At 44.4% G+C, this 27,787-nt stretch overlaps 1 protein-coding gene and 1 pseudogene across 2 annotated transcripts in view; one reads left to right on the top strand and one right to left on the bottom strand.

Moving 5' to 3' along the window:
* Positions 1–13,562, bottom strand: part of Pcgf5 (polycomb group ring finger 5) — a 112,642-nt gene extending 99,080 nt beyond the window's left edge. For both annotated transcript variants that reach the window (NM_001368690.1, NM_001368692.1), the window contains exon 1: positions 13,322–13,562. The gene's annotated coding sequence lies outside the window, so the exon portion shown is untranslated. The remainder of the gene's footprint in view (positions 1–13,321) is intronic.
* Positions 21,960–22,847, top strand: Gm19160 (predicted gene, 19160; annotated as a pseudogene).

Genomic DNA, 27,787 nt, shown 5'->3' with positions numbered 1-27,787 from the left:
GAATTTTTTTTCTTGCCTCAAGTTTATTTGTAAAAACAGCATAGGACACTGGTCATCTGCAAATAGCATGTGGGTAGGTGTGTCACAGACAAACATCTGTCTTCACATTGGCAGGAACCTTTTCTATGGGGGTCTTCACAGGGGCCTGGACACCTTTGGGAGCCTGGGCTGAAGCTTTGGCCTCTGCCTTGACTTGAACCTATGGCAGAGCCTATGCCCCTTGGCCATGTAGCTTCGAATCTGCTTCCGAAGCTTGGGGTGAGGAAAGCCAGGTGGCTGAGTTTGCGGCTTTGTCCCTTTGGCATCTTGGGCTTGATGGCCTGAGGCTTCACCAGGGCCTTGATGGCCTCTGCGCATGCGCTCACTGCATTGTTGGCCTGCATCTTCTTCAGGCCTTTCTTGTGCTTCTTAGAGGCGAAGCACATGTTTCTCAGGAACTTGGAGTCAGCCCCCTTAAGAGATTCGTATCTTTGTAACCAGAGTTTCTTGATGCCATTTCTGTGCCATTTGTAGGACTGGTTGTGTGTGGTGAGGTTCTTGGACTTGGCCGTGTCTGCACGGTAACCCGTGGCTCCTGGACCATCTCTCTGAATTTTTAAGGAAGTAATTCAGAGTTCTTTTTTTTTTTTTTTTTTGTCTTATGTGTTTGTTTATATATCTTGACAGTGTTTCTCTATTGTGTAGCTCTGGTGGTCTTAGAACTTGCTATGTACACAAGGTTCACAGATTTCTGCCTGCCTCTGCCTCCTGACTGCTAAGGCTCAAGGCTTGTAAGGATCCAGCGTTGGTGTTAAATTATTGAACACCATCCTGCTTTCAATCTTTTTACATAGGACCTGTTTCGACTATACGGTGATTTGTATATTCATGTTCTTGATATACTGTAATTTTCCAGTGTTATGGTTTGTACATTAGGTAGTGTGTGTGTGTGTGTGTGTGTGTGTGTGTGTGTGTGCTGAGCCTTTTACTCTTCTCTATCTGTTCGTGGTAATGAATCTTTCATTTATTTTTATTCAGCTGAGAAACATTTCATTAGGATTTCATTTGGTTGGTTGTGATAGAAGCAGATTTCTAACTCCCTCCCCAGGCTTTCAAACAGGCCTGCATTTTGTGGCCTCTCTCTGCCCAACAGCTCCTGCTTCCAGAGCCTTCCCAGATTCTAGCGATAAGCCAGGCGCTTCTTCCCGTATTCAGTCCAACCCCCTCAGGACACTGAGGTATCAGCTTTCTCCTGTCTACTAGGTCAGCAGTCACTGGACTGTTTGGTTCTTATCTCCTACATTTTTGTGTGTCTCTCCCTCCTGTTGCCTTTTGTGGTCACCATTATTGCGTGGCATTCATTAATAGTTTTGAGGAATCGAGGGTGGGGCTGTTGGCCAGCACTGTGGGACTACCAAGAAGCTGTGAGAGTTTGGGAGGTGCTATCATGGAAATAAGCTAGGTAACGGGATGCGATTTCTGAGGGTACACTGGAACACTAACCCTTATTCTGTCTCTCTGTCTGTCTCTCTGTCTGTCTGTCTCTGTCTCTGTCTCTCTCTCTCTGTGCTTCCTGTCCACCATGTGAAGGGCTTCCTAACAGATTGGCTTCCTGCCTGCCATGTTGCCCTACCTTGACCCAGGTTCAGAAGCAGCATGGCTGACTAAACGTAGGGAATCCTCCGGAAGGGTGAGCCAAATGAAACTTCTCTTCTTTCTCTAGGTTTATCACAGGTGTCTTCTCACAGGAACATGAAACTAACAGAGCATCCCAGGAAGGGCTGGCAGAAAATGCACATGACCGGGCTAACAAATCTCACATGAAGTCTTACTAACCCAATTTCATAAGCACAGAACTTGCCCCCAAAGATGGATCTTTTAACACTTCTAGTTGTCCTGACTTGTAGGCTACCCGAGTAACTGAAACCCTCCTGGTTATCTTACTATTTTTTTTAAGATGTGGGAACACACACATACACACATTCACACACACACACACACACACACACACACACACACACACACAGTATTCAAGTGAATCTTAAGTCAGGTGTAGTGGCTCACACGGGTAATTCCAGCTCTCTGGGGACTGGAGGAAGACCAAGGCAAATATAATAAGGCTGGTGGGGCTTCAGCTCCAGCAGGTAAGTTGCCTGAAGCAAGTAAGCAAAGAATTCTTTTCTACATAGCAAAAAGACTCTGGTCCGTTAATCCATCTATTTACTCTTAGAATATGATTTGTGGCACAAGATCATTTGTCCTAGGATTGGAGATAGATTTTCCATACAATATATTCTGATGATAGTGTCCTCCTCCAATTCCCCCAATACCCCCCCACACACATCGCCTTCAATCTGAATCCACCACTTTTCCGTCTGTCCTTAGAAAACTAAGAGAAAACCTCTAGAACAATAATAAAATAAAATATGATATAGCAAAACCACACAAACTGAAATAGGACAAAACAAGAGCCAAATGAAAGCACACGAACCCCGTATAGACACAGAGACACACACACGTTTGTACAAACAGGAATCCCATAAAAACACAAAACTAGAAGCCATCACATATACGCAAAGAATCTGCAAGTTTTTTTTTTTTTTTTTTTAAATGCCCTACCTGGGGGCACGGCAGGATGTTCCTTTAGTCCCATTTCAGGGAGGCAGAGAGAGGCAGGTGAATTTGAGTTCGAGGCCAGCCTGGTCTACAGAGTGAGTTCCAGGACAGTCAGAGCTACACAAAAAGACCTTGTCTTGAAAAAAACAATTAATTAACTAACTAATTAATTAATTAATTAAAATTAAGAACGTATGCCCCGACAGAGCATTTGTGGCCCTGAATTATAATTAAAGATAATATGTGGCTTTTTGTGCAATAAAGCTTTCTCGCCGGGCCCCTCTTTCCCGACGGCCTGACCCGAGAGGCACTTGCCTTGGTAGTGTTGAGTATTTTCCAAGGAGCTGTCAATTTTGAAATCTTTGCTTGACTGCTTCTTGAGGCAGGAAAAGATGGAGGACGAGAACCTTCAAACAGAATCGAGTGAGCGAGCGAGAGGGCCTTTCTCACATCTAGAGGATACAGCCCTTTCAGGCTCACCTAACGAACAGCAATTGAAGATACTGAGACTGAAGATTTCAATATGTAAGGATACAATCCAAGCACTTGTCCTAAACACGAAATCCACAGCTACCTGGATAAACCAAGCCCAAGAATGACTAGAGAACAAAACACCAGTACTCCACCTTTGATGTACTCCACCTTTGATCCGAGTCTACTCAAAAGAGGTCTGAGCTGTCAAAACGGAACACCTTCCTTCTGCCTTCTGCTCTTGTGATTCCCCTAAAGAACAAGCCAAGCACAGAATAGGAGAGAAGGCCCCCCACGTGGGAGAAATTAAATGGGTCCGGTTCTTGAGCCGGGTGGTTAATTACATGGTTGCTCGATTTTCACAGTTTGTTAATGTGTACATTTATACTTCAAACGTTTCTGTACATGTAGTACATTTTACAATAAAAAAAAAATGAAGTCTTGAGAAGTCAAAAGAAGAAAACATAAGGCAGAAATTTCACTCGTCAGGAAATATACTGCTTCAGGCTCACGGAGCCAGTCTGGCATGGATAAAGGGGAAAACTGCCATGATTAACATAACCGTCTAAACCAGCTTTCTGCCAAATTTCAACAGTTGTCTGTGTCATCGCTTCATTCAAAATATCTGCTTGAAAAGGACGATCTCAGACTCGGTTGACACGCATTTCCTATGTAACACTGATACCTTGACATTTGCATAACAATATTGTTACAAAGAGTTTTGACATCAAATCCATAGACGATACAGCAAATGTTACTTTCTTCCGTGTAATGGGTGAGGAAACTGCAAAGCTTAATAACCGGTTAGTGGGATTAGAAATTGTGGACTGTCAGTGTACTTTGGTGTAAGAGTCTTACCTTACGCTCGAGGCCCTGGGTCCGAGCCCCACCTGGGCAGCGGCAAAGATTACAAATAGTTACAAGAATCAGGAAAGAGGATGCGGGTTGGGGTGGGCGGTGCCATGAACACAGGCACACGCGCATGCGCATGCCCGCGAGGGGCTTCTTAAACATTTTATGGAGAACTTTCTACATTTCTGAAGTTCTGACTTCAAACACAGGTGATTTCAAAAGTGGTTCTGACATTTTTGAGTTTCCTGAGATTCCCGGAGAGGGAGAGATCCCCTAAGTGTGGCCGTGGAAGTGATATACCAAGGACCCATCCATATGCTATCTTGTTTCATTCACGTCTAGTAGACACGGCAATATTGCATCAGGGGTCAAACTCTGACGCAAGTAAGGCATGGACTGTCAATAACCGTATAAAAAGAAAATATATTCCCCCATCCCCACCCCCCAAGAGGTTTCAAAATAAGAGAGGTACCCCCAATATACTCTGGGAGTTTCTATCTTCCACATTACATCTCTCCTCACGGAAGTAGAACAATTTATAGTAGGGCTTGGGGGACTAGGATTATTTTATCAAAGATATTAAACATGGTATTCAGTGCATACCAAGCACTTGTCCTAAACACGAAATCCACAGCTACCTGGATAAACCAAGCCCAAGAATGACTAGAGAACAAAGCATCTTTCTTTCTACCTAGGCAGCAAAGACACTTGGGCAAGCATTTTTACTGTGACCGCCTAAAGCTTTCTATCCACAATTCAGAGTAGGCAAAGTGGTGCAGGCCCAACGTCACCCTCAGCTTGGCACCGAGCTATCTTTCCAACCTATCTTTCATTAGTAGAGATTTGTGCCTTGTTTCTTCACTAGCTCTCACGTGCTAAGCAGCTGCCGCTAGTGCACTCATCGGACTTACAGCCGAGAGACTCTCACCCACAGCACTGGTGGAGTCGCACGCTGAGGGAGCTTTCTAAGATTCAGTCAGTGAAGACTTTACTCTGCCAGCAATTCTGACTGAGACTCAGAAGGCCCAGGTTTCTTTATCAGTTCCAGTCTGGTCCTGCACCCCTGGGATCTCGGGCAACATCCACATTTGTACAAAGTGTTTAAAAGACCTTAGAACTTGCTCGTCTTTTAAATGCCTTAATAACGTCCTTATAGCTTTCTAACCTTTTATCTTTCTAATCCTGTGGGCTGAATGCTAAGAACAGCTTTACGGCATATATCCCACTCTTGCTGAGATATTTACGTTGATATATATTGATTTTGATACTCCGGCCTCACAGTTTGCAAAGACTACTGGCTTTCTATTTCCAATGGCCTAGATACCTTCCCAATCCTGTAGCACAGCTAGTTTTGAGTTTTCTCACAGCTGGTCACACCGTAATCATAAAAGCGTGAAAGCTCCTCGTGCCCTCACTCTCTGCTCCCCCAGATGCACCCCTTCTCCCATCTCCTCACCGTTGCTGAAGTAGCCACTCCTGTTCCCTCTCTCGGCCATCTTCACTCCACTGGTCTTTGTACCACACTGAGGCACTGAGTTGCCCATGCGGGGTTGGCGGTTTCAGAGACACACAAGCCATCTCTACTTCCAGTACTCTGAGCACTGCTGGGGGAAGTCATCAATATGGGAGTGATGTGTCCCCCCGACAAGCACAAAGAGACAGGCTTTCCTAGCTCTCGTTGCCTTCGGATCCCCAGTGGATGTGGACTAACAGCTTTCTAAACATCTACCCACTCTACCTCAGAGTCTCCATGATCAACAAAAGATGGCCAAGGCACTTCACATCTACAAAAGTTAATCTTAAAATTCAGAATTCATGTTTGCCTTTCACTAAACGTTTAGGTTTTAGACAATATAATGGTGTGTATCTATCACTATAGTAAGAAGATAGCATGCTCCCAGTGCTGTCAGACCTTCATGTTCTTCCTGTCCATCCCTTCCCTCACGGTTTTGCACATACCTGGCACATGCAGGTAGCCAGGAATTGTTTTGGCTCTATGGTGGATCCTTTGGCAGAATGACATTTAATCAAAGCCATGCAGTTCAGTTTTCTTCACTCGATAATATGTGGGTACCAAAGTCTTACCCTGGTCCTTGTGGGAGGGCCTTGAGGACACCTTCAAGTTTCACTCCTCAGCCACTGTCCAGCTTGGATTTTTTTGTTCATTTGGTTACTGTTTTTTTTTGTTTGTTTGTTTGTTTTGTTTTTTAATAGACAGGGTCTCTCAGTAGCCTGGGGCTCACCAAACACAGTAGTCTGGAGAGCTCACGGGGCCCCAGGGATCCACCTGTTTCTGCGACCTCAGAGCTGGGACTATAAGCATATGCGGCTCATCTGGGTTTTTCTTTTTCTTTTTTTAAATTTGGGTTCTGAGGGTCGGATGCAGGTTCCCCAGCTTGGAAGGCTCCTTAATAACACAACTGTCTCCCTGGCCCTACCCATGTCTTTTCATCATGAAATAATATCCCATTGCCTAGGTAACTTCTTCATTTACTCTGAAGAATACAGGGTATCTTTATTGCTTCCAAGTTTGGTAACTACTAACACAGTGATAATTAGAACCCCTCTGTAGGGATTTTTCTTTTTTGAATGTATGTAAATTCCCAGCTCCTTTGGGTAGATTGCAAGGAACGCAACTGCAACTCCTAGACCGACCACCTGGTGAAGGTGTATGGTTTCACAACATTTTCCAAGATGGCTGTACCATCCAGCACTCCCTCTGGCAAATGATTGAGAGTTCCTGTTGATCCACATCCTTGCCAGCACCTGGTCTTTTTCTGTGTAACGGATTCTGGCCATTCCAAGCAGTGCCAAGTGGTATCTGTTATTCTGATTGGCACTCTTCTGATGTCTCTGATGTGGATCATCTATTCATAGGATCATCTTGCTATTTTCCTAGTTTCTTGGGTATCTGTAAGGGATTTAGCCCATTTTTAACTTAAGAGTTTTTATTGAGTTGTAGGACTTCTTTGCATATTTGAAATACATCTTTTGAAAATATTTAAATATTTTCTCCTGACCCGCATCTCATCTTTTTATTCTCTTGATACTGTCTTTTTTTTTTTTGCAAGGTGCATTTAAAAAAAAAAACGATATTTAATAGGCACGCCTTCTGATATCTTCCTTCTGTGAATTTTGCCTGTTTGTAAAATATCTCCAGACCTAAAGTTACCTGCACATTCTCCTGCGGTATTTCCTAACAGTTTCATAGATTAAACGCATGCTTATGGCCCATTCTGAGTTCTCGTTTGTTAGTTTTTACATAGAGCCCAGTTGTCCCAGCACCAGTGAAAAAGGCAAAACCCCACCGTGTTTCCCTTGTTCCTTGTCAAAGATGAGTTGATCAAATCTGTGGGACCTCAGAAGCCCCCCGTGTCAGATTTGCTCCACTGACCTGCTTGTCTGTCTCTTGCCAGGGCCACACTTGATCATTACATCTCTCTAGAAGACTTAAAGCCAACCGTCCAACTCCATTCTTTAATATCGTGCTTGCTCTTCTATATAAACTGCAAAATTAAATTGTCAATATCTATAAAGTAACTAATGGAATTTCGATTTGAGACTCCAATGAATTTATCAATCAAGTTCAGAAGTCCTGACAATAATGACTCTCTCTCTCCATGAACATGAAATTTCCACTTAATTTTTCCTTGATTTCTTTCAATTTTTTTCAATCAGTAATGCATTTGTGTTAGGGTCATCTGGTAAAGGGGAACTTCAGGTGAGAAAACTTTCCCAACAGAACGGCCTGTCACCATGTCTGTGGGGCATTTTCCTGATTGGTGATTGACTGCAGGAGGTCCCATCCTTGGGCAGGTGGTCCTGGGTTACACGAGAAAGGTCGCTGAGCAGACTACGGAGAGCAAGCCAGCAATCAGCACTCCTCTATGGCCTCTGCTTCAGTTCCTGCTCCCAGATTCCTGCTTTAAGCTCCTGCCCAGTTCCTTCAGTGATGGAGCACGATGGAGAAGTGCAGGATGAAATGAACCCTTTCTTCCCCAAGTAGCTTTCAGCTGTGGTCAGCAGATTTATTCCCACCTTCAAAACCAATGTAACTTTTGATTGATTGATTGATTGATTGATTTTGCCTTATTGGCATGATTATCCAGAAACAACGCCGTCATAATCAAGGTGATCATATAATTCGTTGCTGAAAAGGAGAGTTTATTTTAGAATGAAAATGGCCATGGCCATTTCCCCAGACGCAAGTAAATAAAAATTTAACTTAAAAAATTTTCAAGATGGGGGTCCTGGAGCTATAGCTCAGCCAATGTATGTGCCTACGGTCTGACAAACTTAAGTTTGATCTCTAAGAGACTCCTGAGCTGCCCCCTGACCTCACTCACAAACCATGGTGCATAGGTATCTCAGGCCCTGAAACACACACAAATAAATATAAATAGAATTTAAAATGTATAAAGGAACGGGCATTATTTGTCCAAATATTGTCCCCAAATTGAGTCGGCATAACAAATATGGGCCGAGCAAGTGTCAATCTAGACGTAGTTACCTTTTTCTGTTCCTTGCCTTAAAGCATGAGAAATGCTCGGTGCATTAATGACCTTCCTATTCCCTGCTTAGTGGGAAGCCACTCCACCCACAAACACACAGACACCATCCTTACGATGACGTTTGCTTGTTTGGGACAGCGTTATGGACTGAAGTCAGGGCCTTGGACATTGTAAGCAAACACAGTACTGCTAAGCTAATGCCAGACCCACGATTCTGTTGTCAGGGACTTTTCATCTACTGTTTCTCCTATATTCTCAAGCGTATACTCCGTTCCATAATGAGATACCCCATTCATTTGACCCATATTGGTGGACTGCACACGACCTGGAGATGCTTTGCCCGCAGCTCTTCCTGTGTATTTTAATACCTGCCCATCCTATCTTAGGCTATCCTCCTGCTTCTGTCTTCCCATCCCCCTCATTCATTACTCAGCAAGTGGCCTTGCATCCCCTTCTACAGCAGTCACTCCACCCCAACCCTGACTTAGCTTAGCATTGCTGTCCTTCTGTCCCTACTGGTGCTATCATTGCTCCCGTGTAGGCTAGCCTTAAAATATAAGTTTGATGACATCATCCCGCACTTAATAATCTGTGATGTTCACAACAAACCCAACAGGCTCCCTAGCTGGACATAGAAGATGCTTTATAATGTGACCCTAATATTTCCATGTATTCCCCTTTTCCCATTAAACTCTCTTCTAGCTCTTCGACCTTCAACCCAACCACATTTCTTCCATTTCTCGATACAGTTGCATATTCTTTCCTTCAAGTCTCAATACAGGCTGGTCTCCAAATTCTGCCAGTTCTACACTTATGGAAATTTTAAGGTCTTGTGCAATCCCTTGATTCTTTCCCTAGTTTTCTGGCTAATAATAGATTTGTTTTTCTTTTCTAAAATCGCCATGTATTTTCTTACGATTCTTTAACAGCTCCATGTAACACAGCCTTTGGTTATCCATCATACTTTCTCTAAGTAACTTTGTAAGGTTCTCCTAGTCTCTGATTATCCCATACACTTCTCATACTGCCTTTCATATAGTAAACTAAGAGAATGTTTAAGTTAATCTACATAGTGTATAGAATAAAAATGTAGTTAATTTATCAATGTTTATTAAAACAAATACTTAGGAGGCCTAGAAACTAAGCTTTTTTTTTTTTCAGTTCACAGGATGTAGGAATATAGGTATCACTTTAATTAAAAATTAAAAATTCAGAACAGCACAAATGTAGCCTGTTCCTAAAACCAAAGAGTTGGGCCAGACCTCAGGGGCCACAGGGGTCATTTAATCCCTCCGTGTCAGCCCCACGGATGCATACGTGTGGAATGTAGAACAGTTAGTATTTATTTTATTGTTGGTTTGTTTTCTTTTGAGACCAGGTGTCATTTAGTAAAAGCTGGCCTTGAACTCATTACGTAGCCCAGGATGACCTTGAACTCCTGATCCTCCTGCCTCAACTTCACAAGTACTGGGATTACAGATGTATGCACAAACACACCCAACTTTCAGATATAACTCATTAAGAGCCCTTTCTATACCAGGTCCTTCTACAGTAGACCATGCTCACACAATCCTTCAGTGTACACAGCACCAATGCTGCCACCACTATGTGCACGCACGTGTACACACACACACACACACACACACACACACAAAATGAGAGAACTTCTCCCAAAGTCAAGTACCTCATTATAGAGAGGGCTTCCTGCTAGACACAGAACTGAAATTCAGGCTTTCTTTTCTACTGACTATTGTTACAAATGTAAGACCCACTACGTGAACAAACTTATGTCTCCAGATACCACTATGCTAACCAAGACAGAGCGCACATGAAAAGTTCCATGTCACTTTCATTAAAACTTAGAGACATTAAAATTGGTAGCATCATCACCATAAAACTGCGAAGGCCTATTCTTATTTGCCAGAAAAACTCCTTTCCTAGTTTTCACTTCTTAAGTATGTTATCCACTGAAAAGCCATTTGTCCAACCAGATTCAGCAAGTATTTGTTGAATCCCTCAGATGGGAGACATGGGAAGATACAAATCCAAGTGAGGTATGATTTTACTCCCTGTAAAGTGTTCACAAGCAAGAGGCAGACAATCTGTTAGTCGGAGGAGCAATTCCTCCCCACCTGTTGGTACTTGGACTAACGCTGGGGCTTCCACAACAACACAAACTCCAGATTCTAGGTTCTAGTCCCAGCTCTGAATCTTGAGCAAATCCCTTTACTACCTAAGTCATTTCAGAGACGGTTCTGAAAGGATGTAGCCTGCAACTTCAAGATCTCTTGTAGCTAGCTCTAAAATGCTGTGTTCTCTGAACTCGGTCTTGAAGTTACACTTCCAGAAATGACTAGTTGCGAGGATGAGGCAGGGCGGCCACTCCTATTCAGCAGTGGACCGTGGAAACACTGAGAGCTGACTGTACTGCTACGAAACTGAGGCTGAGTAACACGCTCTGCAGTTTATTCTTTATAATAACATACTTTATCAAGGTAGTCATCTGAGTATTAAGTACTACATCCAAACCGTCCTCCCATATTGACTTGTAGCTCTAATCCTTGTGATATTCAATCGAGTCAATTAAAGGATAATTTTAGACAACACCTTTTAGCTACTATTCTGTGTCCAAAATCAACAACACATTAGAGTTAGGGCCCCTGACAGAGAAAGAACGCTTTGAGTTTGTTTAAATTAATACTATATTATATTACTGTGACAGTTTTCACCACCACTAAGAATGAGTTTGGTTTACAGGTAGGAGGAAAGAGGAATGAAGAAACACCAGTGTTCCAAACGAACGGAAACATTCAGGCCTGGGACAACTTGACTACGCTGATTTCGCTTTAGCAGTTTTTCCATTTTTAAACTAGTAGCTCTATTTTTATTTACTCAGTAATAAACGTGGTGCCAAAGCTTCATATCCGTCTTCATAGTAAGCATCTTACAACAGGATGCTTAAAGGTCTGTCACTGTGTGCCCTTAACTGCACAGCGGAGGAAACGGATCGATCTCGAGAAAATCACACCGGTAAAGAGAAAGTGAGAACTGTACCCTACTGGCAACTTGCCCACCAAAGGCAAGGCATTGCAACTGTTGAAGATCGTCCTGCCAAGAATGAGGGAGAGAAATGTATTCATTCGGCATGTCAACAAACATAGGGTGCCCCGAATGTATATGAGGCTTCTGTTGACTCGAGTGTATACATGAACAAACAGGTAAAGTCTTCCACTTTCTCCTCTGTGAAATTTACATTCTTGTAGGGGGAGAGCAGACTTAAATAATGCTGCTACAAAGTATTTTTTTTTTAGCGATTAGGAGCTATTAAGAAAATAGGAGGGGTATGAAGTAGTTTAGGAGGACCAAGAACTAAGAAGTATGGTGATCAAGAGTATTTGTGGGGGCCTGACACTGGAGGTGAGCCCCAGATGACAAGAAAATTTGCTCTGTAGTCCTTCAAGTGTGGGGTGGGATGGGAACGTCAAGTTGGTGTTCAGGAATAATGACAGTAGGAAACATTCTGTATTCATGAATGAAAAACGAGATGGCCTTTTAAAACTTAAAAAAATAAAGCTAATCTTTATATCATCTACTTGAGGGACCAGTTGTTTAAGATCGACTCACTTTTAAGGATTCTGCTAATTACTTGGCAACTGCTGAAGTAGACACAATTACTCGAATTCCAACCATGCTGCAGACCTCCCTCACTTGACACCATTCAAATTCTGAATGGGACTGGACCGGGCCCTGCAGCGAATCAGCGCCTCCTCTGCTTCATTAACCCAGCCAGGTGGAATCTCATTACCCTTCCAGAAAACGAGAAGCAAGACTGGGGAAGGTGGGTTAGCCCTACACCCCGAAAGTTACTGTGGCAGGTTTAAATTAAAAAAAAAAAAAAAAAAAAAAAAAAAAAAAAAACCCGCCGCCCTCTCGCATGAACTCCCCCCGCCCCTCCGGGCGTCAGCCCTCGCAGAAGGGCGGCCCACAGCGAGTACGCGCGCGCGTGTGGAGCCCGCGTGAATCATCGGAGCGCGGTCCACCGGGGCGATGATTCATTCACCGCTCCGGAGCTCCCGGCCACACGTTCCCGGCGTACTATGACGGCCGCACACGCAGCTTCCTTAATATTAAACAAATGTTTCAAAGTACAGACGCCTGCAGCGAGAGACGCGGAGAGCCGGGCTAGGTGGCAGGGAGCGAGCGTCCCGGGGCAGGCAGGGGCGCGGAGAGCAAGGTTGGCTCCGACGCGACCCCCGAGGCGTGCGGTGGCGCACAGGTGGGTCCCCACCGTCCTCGCCGCCGCGCTCCCGATCGCCCCTCTGCTCTCCGTGGCATCTTATATAATAGCCCCAGCCGATCCAAACGGAAGCGGGGCGCGCGCTGCCAGGGCCGCCCGGCAGAGGTGCTCACTCCCGGAGCCCGAGGGGCTCCCCACGCAGCTTCCAGGAGAGGGGGGTAAAGGCCCCGAGCGCCCGCCCCGCGCGTCCCCTCGCAAAGGCGCTCGATCCTGGCCGGTCCCCTTCAGGAAGCCGCGAGCGTCACCAACTGCGTCAGCTTCTTCAAACACCGTGCCCTGTCTCTCTCCAGCCCGGGAGCCTTCGCCGCGGGGCCGGGGCCGCGAGCCGCGCTGGCAAGCGTGCCTCGGGGGAGGAGAAAGTTCCCGGGGACCCTCCCGTAGCCCGCCCGGCCCAGCCGCGCCGCCAGCACCCGTGCCCCGGCGTGGGCAACTTGGGACCCCCGGCTGCGCGCGACCCCTACTGCCTGCCGAGCTCTCACGGCGCCCGCGGGGATCACGCCCCGGGCCCAGCGGAAGATCGGCCACGCTTTAAAAAAGGGGGAAAAAAACTTCGCAAAGCCGGGAAGCCTCCGGGGTCCCCGAGCATCGCTCTTACCTAGCTCTCGGGAGGCCACGTTCCGGGCGGGCCGCACGGGGCGCGTGGTGCACGAGCGCGCGCGCGTGGGGCGGTAGGTGAGCAGCCCGCGCGGGCGGGGCGGAGCAGGACCCGGTGGCGAGGCGCGAGCCGCGCGGGCGGGGGGTCCGGGTGGCCCGGCCGCGGGAGGGCGGGGAAAAGGACGACGGCAGCGGAGCCCGCGGTGACCGTGACGGTGGCGGCGGAGGCGACGGCGATGGGCGCGGGGCGAGCGCGCCAAGGGGGCGGAGGAGTTGCCAGAGGGTTTGTTTACGCATTGCTGCCCGGCTCGGGGCACAGCCCGCACTCCCTGATTGGACACAAACTGGGGCACAGCCTCTCGCCGCCGCCCGCCAGGCCTTCTGGAGCAGCCGCCGCCGCTGCTGCGTAGCTCCTGGAGCGCCTGCGGGTCACAGCCCACCGCGGTGCCTGGGCTTGAAGGGGAACAGCAGGGGTGACCGGCAGGGTGGGCGTGGAGCGAAGCAGGCTCCTGGAGCTTGGAGCAGCCCACCTGTAGTGGTGCGACCTTGGCAAGGAGAAACTTGAAACTTCTCTGGCTTGGAAACTGCCTATGCTCCAGGGGTTGATTAGATACCCACCCTGCATCCCCTCCACCCCAACCCCACCAGGAAGCTTGCCTTGAGCAGATAGAAAAGCAGCTCAAATATTAATAAGTCTTTGGTCAAGTCGAGGCTTCTTGTCGAAGCTGATCCGTAGGAGCTCACAGTACTTCTCTGCCTCCCGCTTCCCTGCTTTTAATCTCCTTGCTTCCACATGACATTCAAAAAGTTGTCCCTCCCAGAAGTGACCTCTTCGCCCTGGTGCTGAGCATCTTCTGAGACTTCCCATGGTCTCGGCTTCCTTCACAGGCGAACTTGCACATCTTCAGCCTTCTTTCTACTGCCCAACTGTCACCTCAGAACCTGAGGCTAAATACCATGCCTCAATGCGTTGGCAGATTTTCATTGCCTGAATCCTGTTCTGTTCTCTGCCAGAGAGCACTGGGCTTCCCTCTACCTGTTCACGTGCTCCCGATCTCAGCTTCCTCCTACCACAGCAGTGTGTAGTCTTCTGGATTCCCTTACTGACATCAGTCTGATTTGGGGATCAGTCTCTATCCCCAAGATACCTTCCTCCCTCATTCTATTCAATGTCTTGAGGAAAGTGACCAAGTTTCAACAGGGCTCCAGCAGCCTGGGAGAAATGAAACTGAAAATTATCCTGTGTTGTCTGAGTGTCTGGGCCCAGGGAACTTTGAATCTTCGAAGAACTGAGAACACAGACTCCCCATCTTGTCGAAAGCAACCGCTTTTGACACCCAAGTGTGTCCTCCGTGTTTCCTGTCTCTGTATTCACTCCCTACATCTAACTGTGTGCCTCTGGACTCAAAATGGGTAATCAGCCCTAGGTGGTATGTGACTGAGCTCTGCTGCAAAGTGAATAAAGACAGTCATAAAGCAACAGGCACAAACTCAGTCATTTTACAGATGATTAGGGATACTAAGAGCCATCTAGTCCTGATAGCATAGGTGGATTCATCTGGGCTGATCAAACACTACTTCTGATCTGTCATGAGATGGACCCTGGTCCGTCGTGACTGCTGGAATGGCTGGATTTCTTTGTCTAGATATGCTGCATATAGTCCCATTGGGAAGACATCTGGACTCTGGAGAAGCATCCAATGAACTGTTTCTGTCTCAGATAGTTCACATAAGCTACAAATACATGGAAGGAACTTCAGTTGCAACTAAGGGAGGGTAAGGCCATCCTGAGATTAGCTGTCAATAAAAGCAACCCCTCCCCAAGGCTCCAGCTTGGGGGTGGGGGGAGGGCGAGCAGGGGCCAGTAGGAAGGAAGCACCCAGAGCAGTGGGGCAGATATCACAGAGTGGAGCTTCTCCTGGAGACCCCTTCAAAGCAAAGGGTCCTTCCTCCTCTCCTTCCTTTCTCAGCCTCCCAGTCAGCAGCACGTGGAAGAAGCATGAGAAGCCAGTGCACTTGTAACTACTGGCTAACGCATGGCACGACCGGTGTTAGGGAAAGGAGAATGCAGCCCAGAGCGTCGTGATAGGTGACAGATGTCCCAGGCTTGGGTGCAGCATCTGATTGCCTCTGGGACTCATCCTCCAGGTCGGTTTATTCAGTGTGAGTGAACACCCTGTTCAGTCGCCCACCCCCTCTCCGGCACCTTGTCCTCCCTTTGTATAGTGACTTCTTTCTCCTAGCCTTCTCCTTTCCTACATGGCATCCTTCCTTAGCTGTCCTTTCTCACCTTTCTGTTTGTGCTTCCTTCCTTCCTCTCTCCTTCGATTCTCCCTCTCTAGGTTCTGGTCACACCATCCCTGTGCCAGCTGCGGGCACTGGTATGAAGAGCCATGCCCACCTTTCCCGTTAAGGCCTTCAGATTTAGATGCCACTGTGCTGTGGCCCTTTCACACACAATGCTAGACAGCTATCTTATGTTATCTTCAGTCTTCAGCATACACTCATTGGTTGAGCACCGCTGGATAGAATTTAGTGGCTTGCCTATTGTCTGTCCTCAAAGGAGCCTCTGCTTATGCAGGTCACTTGACGACACCTGCTTACTCTTCGAGTTAGGTTTCCCTCCTCACTTTCTTATCCTATAATTTCTCATTATCAGAAACGCCTCCTCAAACCCCAAATCCCAACAGTCCAGGACGTCATTTTAAGTCCTCAACTGGAGGAGGTAGCATCTCATCACATTTGTGAAGGGGGAATAAGATTTGAAAGGCCCGAAATTGATCAAGGAGGAGCATTTTTGGTGGAACAGGAAATAATATGGTCCAACTTGGCTGAAACATGAAGGAAGGCTAACAAATTAGAGAATGTTCCATCATAGTCCCCCAAAAGAAACACTGTTCAGAAACCTACATTAAATCCTAAATACGTGTATAGTTCGGATTATTCGAACCATCGCGTTTTACAGCCACAGAGGAGTGCTAACACTGTCTAGCCCAAAAGGTTTTAAAATAAGAGATCCATGGCTGTAAGGTTCGGGTACTTGAACACCAAGGTGATTGAACATGGCCATTGAAGTCTACTCATATTCAGATACCGTCTCTGATAAATGTTGTGCCATGTGACCTTGAACTCACATACCGTTTCTTCTTCAACACATCAGGGAAAATAATATCATCTACTCCAGTGGCTTTTGTGGAAATTAGTATATATAAAAAACTTTATAGTCAGTTTTGACAACATAGACAGCCAGAGAGCAAGGAGCTTAAACAGCAAATATTTCTTCCTAACTTTTAAAGTTCAGAGTTCTATGAGAATATTCTTCTTTTCAGCTGTGCAAACAGACAACTCCATGCATCCTGGCAGTGGAAATGGGGTGGGTGAGATAGGATTCAACAGATATGGGTGCGTATCGTCATGCTTCCTTCCCATGCTAGAAGATACCAGAGCTGGAACGAGTCTCTCAAGCTTTTAAAGCCCTCATTGGGAATGTTTGATATGATATGGGCAGTTCTAGTGCATCGTATGCATTTGATGCCATCAGTGGGGACATGGCACGGCACTAGTTTGCTGTTTAAAGAAGGTCTCAGTCAGGCTTGGTGGCGTGCACACTTTTAATTCTAGCACTTGGAAGGGAGAGAGAGGCAGGTGGGTTGCTGTGAGTTCAAGAAAAGCCTGGTCTACACGGTGAGTTACGGTGCAGCTAGAGCTATGTAGTGAGACCTTGTCTCAATGTACCCCCTGCCCCTGAACCCCAAAAAAGGAAAAGAGAAAGAAAATCTTAGTTGTCTTTCTAGTTCCAATTCCTGTCTATTTCCTGACTACAATGGCATACTATGAAATTCCAGGAGGACATGGGCTATATTATCCTGTCAGTTCTTAAAAAGACATGTTTTTCCTTTATCTTATAAAGTCAGTAATTGTTCCACTTTTCTGTCTTACTTCAAGCCAAATTTATAATTCAATACTTGATCTCTAAAATCTACCTTATAGTCCTGCCCTTTACTCACTCGCCTCTTCTAGGAAGTGGGAAGGAAGCAGAGAGTTCTAGGTCAAATCCTCATTTCATTAGAGAGGAGTCTGAGACACAAAATGATAGTGGCATGTGGGCTCAGTGGGCAAAACTGCTTCCCCGACAGACAGAATGAGCCCAGCTCAATCCCTGGTGGAAGGAGAGAATTCCCATAAGTAGTCCTCTCACAGGTTTGAGTGTACATACATTACACACACACACACACACACACACACACACACAGAGAGAGAGAGATTTCTCCCTGTCACTACAAACCCGCTGGACACTTTTGAATGAAAACGGGCAATCTCTGACTCCTCCTTCTTTTTATGCATGCACATCTACTTCAGTTTGTCTCCCTCAGCTGTTACCCTTTTGATATGAACTAGACCTTCAAGACCTCTCTTCACTTTACAGTCCTATTAGTTCAATGGTAATGGCTTTGCTTTCTCCCGCCTCCATCTCTTACACAGTGAGCCTAACAGAACCATTTTTAATGCAACCCAACTTTAGACACTAACAGTAAAATAGTAATATTTGACATATGAACTAAAATTCAACATGAATTTATAACCTTCAATCAAATATGCATTTATGATTGTTAAACTATTCCAGTCCTGAGATATATTAGTAACTAGAGTTGTAATCTTGGACATATTTAACTTCCATGAACTGCAGTATCTTTAGATGGTGACTGGTGATATTAAAATATATATTAATATACTAAAATACAAATAATCCTAAGATTATTTGAGAATTAAAAATGAATATAAAGTGCTTGAAATAATAGTTGTACTACTCCAGTAGTATCTATTGTGGCCTGTACTGGCTAGTTTTGTGTCAACTTGACACAGCTGTAGTTATCACAGAGAAAGGAGCTTCAGTTGAGGAAATGCCTCCATGAGATCCAACTGTAAGGCATTTTCTCAATTAGTGATCAAGGGGGAAAGGCCCCTTGTGGGTGGTGTCATCTCTGGGCTGGTAGTCTTGGGTTCTATAAGAGAGCAGGCTGAGTAAGCCAGGAGAGGCAAGCCAGTAAAGAACATCCCTCCATGGCCTCTGCATCAGCTCCTGCTTCCTGACCTGCTTGAGCTCCAGTCCTGACTTCCTTGGTGATGAACAGCAGTATGGAAGTGTAAGCCGAATAAACCCTTTCCTTCCCAACTTGCTTCTTGGTCATGATGTTTGTGCAGGAATAGAAACCCTGACTAAGGCATGGTCTTTTTACAAATTTGAAGTCTTCAGATGAATAATCTTATATCAAGCTTATGACATAGATATCATCACTGTTATTGGATGAGAAAACTCAGACTGGAGGAATTATAAAACTTGCCCAAGGTCATTTAGCTAAGAGGAGGCTGAGCTAGGCTTTAAAACCAGGCAAACCTGTATCTTACAATCTGATTCTTGTAAAGAACTGATAGGTGGCGATTCTTTATTTATTATCACTAGTATTACTTGGCAGAGAAGGAAAGTTCTCCAGCTATCCTTTCAGCTTCCTTTCTGAAATCGGGTTTCAACATCACTCCATGGAGAGGTGACTATTTCACAGTTAAGTGTTCTCAGCACGACTGTCTCTGCTTTTCAAAGAAGGGCATGAAGGTTGGTAGCTCTGTGCTTTCTGGACTCTCTCACTTCCCTGATCCCCCGCTTCCATTCTGCCTCCCACGGTATCCTCTGCTCTGTGGTTATGCCTGGCACTTCCTTTAGAGCCAGGGCACTGTCCACGTTTAACCCTGTTCTTCTACTCCAGAAGATAATTTAGAAATGGTGTCTCCCCAATAGCTTCCCAGAAGGTTACTCTTTTGGTCTTTGAAATCTTTTCATTTCTTTACTTTAGGGTATGTTGTGCACTGAGGTCATCAAATGTTCCCACTTGTCTGTCTTTTGTCCTTTAATGATGCTAAGAAGGAAACAAAGTATCCTATTGCTGGGCTTAAAGTCCTTTTCAGATGTTCCATGAATTCTTCTTTGGCCTTCTATCTCTGCATTGTATATGGCTTTCTGTGCCTTCCCTACTCTCTTGCTTTCTGTGGTGTGTGTGTGTGTGTGTGTGTGTGTGTGTGTGTGTGTGTGTGTGTGTTTCTGCTGAGCATCTGGTCATTTATATTTTGACATCTGGCCTTTTTTGATTAATAGCAAAAATTGACCTTGGTAAATGAGCGAAATACCTAATAAAAAATGGAAAAAAAAATTGACCTTGGCCTTCTAATAATGAGATTTTTATAGATCCTAGAATCATAAAATGTTAAAGCCGGAAGGACTTTTGTAGATAACAGAGGCTCACACATTCTTTTTATAGTGAGGAACTAAGACCCAGAGAAGCCACATGGAATGCTACATGACCTACAGCAAGAAGAAGCCTGAGGCAACCCCAAGGCTCAGCCTTCATTTCTTCCTTATGAACTGGGTTAGGACACTTGAAAATACTAATACGTAGAATTTACCAGTATCTTCTCCCAAATGGTTAAGTTCTCATATTAGTGGGGTTTTTTTTAAAACATATTTCCAGAGGCTAGGAGTGGCAAGAATGAAAAGAAAATCACAGTTAAGTGTACTCAGCACGACTGTCTCTGCTTTTCAAAGAAGGGCATGAAGGATGGTAGCTCTGTGCTGTCTGGACTCTCTCACTTCCCTGATCCCCCACTTCCATTCTGCCTCCCACGCAGATAAGAGGTAAGAGTTATAAAGAACTGGGTCTGTATCTTTCAATGATCATCTTTCCTTCCCAGTGGTACTTCCTTCATTGTCTACTATACAGTACAATCTCATAGTGATGATGGCCGTCATGGTGAGTTATGGCAGGGTCTCATATTTCTATGTTCTCAGGCCTTTTCTGCTGTTTGGTTTCTTATAATCCTGGTTATTTCCAAGTTTCAAGGTTTTCAGAATGGTGAGTCTTGATTGAGGCTCTTTATGAGACGGGGGCGGGACTTAGTAACTGCCATCTATGCTCACGGTGGGGATAAGTTAAAATGACATCAGATGGAAATCTCTACTCTCCGCTGCATGCGCAGATCAGTGCTCTGAAACCCTTCGAAATCTGAGCAAGTGTATTTCTAAATTTTACCAGTTATTGTACAAAAGATGCAGTGTTTCATCAAGTAGCTTGGAAAATATCAAATAAAACAAAATTACATGGTTTAGGGTTGATTTGCCTTGCTTCTGGAAGAATTCTCAGTGTCTTGATACTGGTACGAGCCCTGCAGCTTTGTAAGTGGGAAGGACATAACTGTTGGCGTACACTGTGTGAAGCTATGTCTCTGTATATTCAGTTGAGAGCTAATGGCCCATCAGTCACATGAACACATTTGATCTTACGTCAATATCTATTCAATGTGTTTCCAACACATTTGTTGTAATATAGAACCAACTTGGGAAGTGTCAGTCTTTGGATTTTGATTAGACAAATCACATATACTCACTTTGTTCTAAGACTGTCTGTTCTAGATGATAAGATACTTGGCCCAAGGATTTTTTTTTCCTCTTCTGTACAATGAATGAGACTGTGTCTCTTCTCCTCAGCTATCATTTCAGAATGTAGATGCTATTATTTCTTGGCTTGGAATTTCTCCATCAGAGAAGTCATAGGCTATTGAAGATTGGCCTCACACATGAGCTGCACAGCTATCAATCACTTTAGCTCAGTGCAGACTGTTTTTTAAAGTTAATTAACTACAACAGTGACAACTAGCTCTTGAATGTGTCCTGTGGACCACATGTTGCACTAATAGCTTTATGTGTAACTCTCCACCTAATTATCACCATAATCTTATAAAGTATTAGCAGTGTGTCTGCTTTACACACAGGGAAATGAGGAGAACTTAAGTAACTTAGCCCAGGACGCTGAGCCAGGGCTGGAACTTTTGTTTAACTCCCACCTGTACTTCCTTTGCCCTATAGGTTTATTTTTAAAGCAATGCCCAAAGCTAGTGGGCTTCTGATCCAGCCCTCAGCACTTGGCCTTTGGAGAGAGATTCAAGCAACTTGACTAAACCATACAGTCAGAAAACGATGGACCCACATTTTGGAACTACCTCTATCATTCATTTTTCTACTTAAAAATTTAGTTTTTCTTTTATTAAACCAGCCTAAACCCTAACTACATTCTGGCTATTTGTCCTTGTGCCCGAAGATAAGCGCAGTCTCACCCCTTATCAAGGAAGCGTCTCTTATGTAGCAGACAGAGCTTTACAGAAACCGCAATCAACCAAAATGCAGAGTTGGAAAGCCCCTTACCAAAAAATACATCTGCAAAACAACTCCTGCACCTAAGGATCAGGGACCATTTCAGAAGAGGGAAAGAAAGATGGTAAGACCCACAGGGTTGGGGTGAAGCAGAACTGGGAGCCTTGTGTCTTGGACACCCTGGGTGCAGATAAATTTAGGCATGGTTCTGGTGTTCCTGAAGTTGATTGGAAGCATCAGAAGCTCATTAGAAAAGCATAGCCCTCATAGGGGATTTTGTAGGAAAACTTGGCCCTCTCCTCACAGGGCCCTTGGATCAGTAGTGGAGGTTGCCCTCCAAGAGACAACAGCCCAGATCCCCACAGGTCACAGGGTTGTGGGGAGCTGGATGCTGCCTGGCCAACTTTGATAATTCTTTTTTTTTTCTTTGACCTTGGTCTTTCCAGAAGTCAGGTTCAGCAGTTGTCCAACATTCCTCATGTGGGTTCCCCCCAAAAAAACTTTATTATGTTGGATTCAACTGTCATTGCTTAGATTTCCCCTCCACACACAAGCAATCTGGGGCATCTCAGTACCATGGCTCTAAGGTTAGAGCAAAGCTGGGTCCCCAATAAGAAAGTTAGTTGTTTGGTTGAGTGGAGATAGTGTGAGTTTAACCCCATAGAGTGCACTTCCTGGTCTGTCTTGGACAGAACTCCTGGTATATGAAAGGAATGTCTGTCCCAATTTTAATAAAAATGGTATGCACATGGAGAGAATGGGTCAGAATGGCTTATATCAGTTTGAAAATGATAGACTCTGAAACCCTGTAAGACCCACAGGGCATGGGTTTTTGACGCCTTGGGATCCCAATCTTACAGCCAATGAGAATGTAACTGAGTAGAAAGGCAATAGCCAGGGAAATGCAGTGACCCTGAGTGTTTCCAGGGGAAATATTTTGCAATTTGTAGCCATAAAAAGGCAGTCAGTGGTGAATGAATAATTCTAGGGGAGATGGAGAAGATGGATTCGGAGAGCTCAGTCCAATAACGAGGAGAAAATTCGATGATAAAGCTACGAACTCCATACCTATGCAGGAGCTAAAGAAACAACTGCGCAGACGATTCTGCATGAACACTTGTGGGCTATAAAAGACTATAAATGACCCTAAGAATTATGTGTTGTGGACTACTACCTCAAAACAGGCAAAATAACAGATCTCCTTTCCCTAATGCCAGAAATTATGCTGAAAAAGTGAAACTGGTAAATATTATTGGTATACCCAAACTTCATGCCATCCTCTTCCAGCCTATTGAACTCGGTCTGAAGGGAGGTGCCTCCTTGGAGTAGGGAACTGTGACCTGACTGTCACACATGGAATCCTCCGGACCCAAGGGCTTCAAGTGAGCAAGGATCGATGATGTGCAGGCACAGGTTCCCGTCTTGATGATTATTCCCAAATTGTACACAGCCAAAAAATATTAGATGAATAAAGAAGGATGGCATTGCACGTTGGGGGAGGGCTCTGAATTAGAAGGAGAAATGAATGTGTTTTATACGTGTTTAAACCAAATTGTACAATTGATGTTCTTTGAGAAATTAGATGAAAACACAGATATCTCCCCTACCAACTGCAGCCTCTGCTTCTCAGCACTCTGTATTTGTCAGTTATTTCTCCAGACATGTTGGGGTAGGGCCTCATCTAATGTACAATCCGACTTTCTGGAGTAATGTTTATTTTTCACATTTAGACACACAGCCTTGTATCAGTTGCTGTGAGTGCAGTGGCCTTCTGGTTATTCTTGTCTTAGAGCCTTTAGTTTTATGGGGAAAATTCAATCTCCATTTTAGTCTATAAATATCAAATATTTAAGAGCTAGATTCCAAAAAAAAAATGCAGCAACAAAGTGAGCTTAAGGTTCAACCCTCTTGTTGCTGTAATTGTGTCTACACAGAGAAAACTAAGCTCAAGACATTGGTTCTCTCTTACCTCAGGAAAGGACCATAGAAATTCAGTCCCCAACCTCCCCCCCAAACTCACTATACAAATAGAAAGTGGTGTATACATAACCAGGCAGCAAGCATGTTGCTGGCCCCAGACACCAAGAATATGTGAATTCCAAATAGCAATGGTAGATTCAAAACTACTTCTTTTCCTTTTTCATCACCCCAAATATAACAGACAGTTAGTTTTGTTTACTTCAAAGCACTACGCTGAGCCTTGCATGCATGACTGGGAAAGTAAAGGTTACTGCAGAAGTTGGAAGTCTCCTAAGAAAGCTTCTTCAATAATAACTGCTGGCTCTTACATTCTACTTCCTGTGTTTAAATTCTCTGAGCAGTTTACCATGGTGGCTTGTTTCTTCCCAAGGACTTCCCTAAGACGAGAGTACAATCATGTTGTGTGATGGACTCTGTCAGAAGCTATCTTCAAGATAGAGATAAGCATGCCGGATGTTTACGCGGGAGTGGTCTGAGCATCCACAGTTGGAAAGGAAAGCAAAGATACTATTATGCCTGTTTTATGGAACACACAACTGAAACAGATGTTACAGGGCTTGAACAAAGTTTCACAAGTGGTGGAACGGAAATTTGAGCACAGGGCTATCGGGTGCTACCACAGCGCCCAACACTGGTATTGGTATATCACAGTCTACTTAATAACTACCCTGTCATAGTCACTGGGTTCCCTTTACATTGATACTTTAGAGAGTGAAATCACAATGGTCTCTCTGTATAATGCACCCATGGTCAGTATCTCTCCCCTATTCTTGAAAAACAGCTGCACAATTCCATTGAATTTTCCCTTGAGTCTATGCGTGGTGACAGTTGTGTAAAAAGGGCCCCACTCAGGATGTTCAGCATCTGTCATCCTTGGGAATACATTTCAGAACCTGTGAATTATACACTGCTTGTCTTCAGGATGGAGTTATTTGTCTTACATATTAGCTCCCCATGGTGACTTTTTCAGGAGAGATATACCAAGCCTTCTCTGGCTTGGCATGTTTGATTATTCTACAACTTCATTAGTTTTTCTAAATGTAAGCTCCAAAAAAAATGTATATTTATATATGTTATACAATCATTGCAAAAATATGAAATATTGCAAGTCTTAAAATACCTCAAATTTATCATTTCTACAACCGAATGATTGTCATTGTCTCCCACTACCACTGTCAGAAAACTCTGTCAATCTCTGCTAAATGGCACCAACATCCACCCAAGTTGACAAGAAAAAAAAAATCATCATTCTAGATTATGTTCCCATACTACATATCTAACTCCTCAGTGATTTATTCAACTTTCCCTCCAACAAATACATCCCGAGCCACTCACTGCTTCCCACCATCACTGACTCTCACCACGCCATCATCCTCCCACCTTTTCTTGACCACAAGAAGGCTTCCTCCTCCTCTACCGCTCTTGCCTCCTTGAGGGATTTTGTACCAAAAGTGAAATGGTGTTTAAAACATGCCTGTTGTATCATGTTCCATTCCCTGTTAAACCATTCTGTTGCTTTCACTTGTGCATAGGAAATGTATACACATGAAGAGGGGCGGGCTGGGCCTTTTCTCCCCAGCACACTTGATGCTTGTCACAGGTTGCTTCCCTGTTCCTCACCACCTTATCTAGAACAGCTCATCCAATCTTATCTTGCAGCCTGCTTGGTTTTCTGTGTGGTATCTGGCACCCACTGAAGTGATCTGGTACATTTTCTGTCTGTCTTGTGAGAAAGAGAGTCCATGAGAGCAGGGATTTGTGTGTGTATGTGTGTGTCGTTGCCTGAGTGTAGCCCCTGGTGTCAGCCAATGTTTTAGGAGTGGGACATAACTGCTTGTGGCAGTTTTCTGTGTGCCCTTCTTTAAAAAAATTATAAATCAATCATATTATACTTGTCCTGCCTCTTAGAAATTTTCTCATTTTAAAATAATTATAGTTATAAAAATAGTGCACAGCATGCTCATATAACCTTTCAATCAGCTTTTCCCAAATATTGATAACTGATAAGCAATTTTTTTCGGGTTATACAGACAGGGTTTCTCTGTATAGCCCTGGCTGTCTGGAACTCACTCTGTAGACCAGGCTGGACTCGAACTCATAAATCTGCCTGCCTCTGACTCTCAAGTGCTGGATAGGATTAAAGGCGTACGCCATCACCGTCCAGTGATAAACAATTTTTTAAACCAGAAAATATCAATCCAATACTTTTTATTATTAAGTATTCTACAGCTCTCGTAAAAAAACTTCCAACCTTTCTACTAATTTATCTTTTAGATTGTAGAACACGAAGATTTTATATTTAACTCAATTGTCATTTTTTTTCTTCCAACCTGGGAAAGTTCCTTACATTTTTGTTCCTTCGTGATCTTGAATTTTCTATTAAAATTCCCCACAATCTGGATTACTCTGACATTTTCTCTGGAATAAACAAAAAATTAAAAATTTGGGATAAGAATAGCATTGATGTGGTATTGCTTGGCCTGACTTTCATATTGAAAACTTTCATTGTAGTCTGTTGTGGATACAAACTAGAGTATATTGTATTTTTTTCCATTTTCTTTCTTTTTTTAAAATATTTTTAATTAGGTATTTTCCTCATTTACATTTCCAATGCTACTCCAAAAGTCCCCCATACCCTCCCCCCAACTCCCCTACCCATCCACTCCCACCTTTTGGCCCTGGCGTTCCCCTGTACTGGGGCATATACAGTTTGCAAGTCCAATGGGCCTCTCTTTCCAGTGATGGCCGACTAGGCCATCTTTTGATACATATGCAGCTAGAGTCAAGAGCTCCAGGGTACTGGTTAGTTCATAATGTTGTTGCACCTGCAGGGTTGCAGATCCCTTTAGCTCCTTGGATACTTTCTCTAGCGCCTCCATTGGGGGCCCTGTGATCCATCTAATAGCTGACTGTAAACACCATTTTAACATACATATACATTTATTCATACACAGCTGAATATATGTTTATCTACCTATATCCTCCACTCTTACTAAGAGACTTTGTAGCCAGGAAACTCTGGATTTTACTGATAACTTTCTCTGTCTTTTCCTTTTAAATTCCTGAGATGATATTTGAATCCTATGTTATCCTGGTGTCTTAGGGTTTCTATTCCTGCACAAACATCATGACCAAGAAGCAAGTTGAGGAGGAAAGGATTTATTCAGCTTACACTTTCAACTCCAAAGGATGTCAGGACTGGAACTCAAGCAGGTCAGGAAGCAGAAACTGATGCAGAGGCCATGGAGGGATGTTACTGGCTTGGTTACCTTGCTTGCTTATAGAACCCAAGACTACTAGCCCAGGGTTGGCACCACTCACAATGGGCCCTCCCCCCTTGATCACTAATTGAGAAAATGCCTTATAGCTGGATATCATGGGGGTATTTTCTCAACTGGAGCTCCTTACTCTGTGATAACTCCAGCCTGTGTCAAGTTGACACACAAAGCCAGCCAGTACAATTGACCCCTTGTCAACTTGACACACAAACACATCACTATTGAGCCTCAATCCTTACTTTCTTATTCATTCCCAAGATCTAAATAACTTTAAAAGTCCCAGTCTTCGCAAATTCTTACATATTAAAATTTCAATCCCTTTAAAATATCCAATCTCTTTTAAAGTCCAAAGTATTTTTACAATTAAAAGTCTCTTAACTGTGGGTTCCAGTAAAATACTTTCCTCCTTCAACAGGAAAAAAATATCAGGGCACAGTCACACTCAAAAGCAAAATCAAACTCCAACCGCCCAATGTCTGGGATTCACTCATGATCTTCTGGACTCCTCCAAGGGCTTGGGTCACTTCTCTAGTTCTGCCCTTTGTAGCACACATCTTGTCTTCTAGGCTCCAGCTGTCTGTACTCCACTGCTGCTGCTGTTCTTGGTGGTCATCTCATGGTACTGGCATCTCCAAAACACTGCAACTAGGCTTCACCAATAGCCTCTCATAGGCTCAAGCCTCAATTCCTTTGCATGACCCATTTAGTCCTGGGCCATCAATTGCAACTGAGGCTGCACCTTCACCAATGGCCTTCCATGGCCTCTCACAGTGCTGAGCCTCAGCTGCTCTTCTTGACTGCTTCATGCCTTCAAAACCAGTACCACCTGGGTAACTCTTACACATTACCAAGTCCTGCTGCAGCACAAGGTACAACCTTGGCTATCTCTGGAACACAGCCTCTGTGCTCTCAGAAAACACTTCCCAGAAGATGTCACCTCAATGATGTTGGTCTCTTCTTAATCACCACTAATTTCTTAGCTCCAGCTAACTGACATTGATAGTCCCAGTAA

This window comes from Mus musculus, chromosome 19 (assembly GCF_000001635.26).
Source record: "Mus musculus strain C57BL/6J chromosome 19, GRCm38.p6 C57BL/6J".
Lineage (NCBI taxonomy): Eukaryota > Metazoa > Chordata > Mammalia > Rodentia > Muridae > Mus > Mus musculus.
The sequence above is the reverse complement of the archived record's forward strand: the minus strand, read 5'-3'. Positions and strand labels throughout refer to the sequence as shown.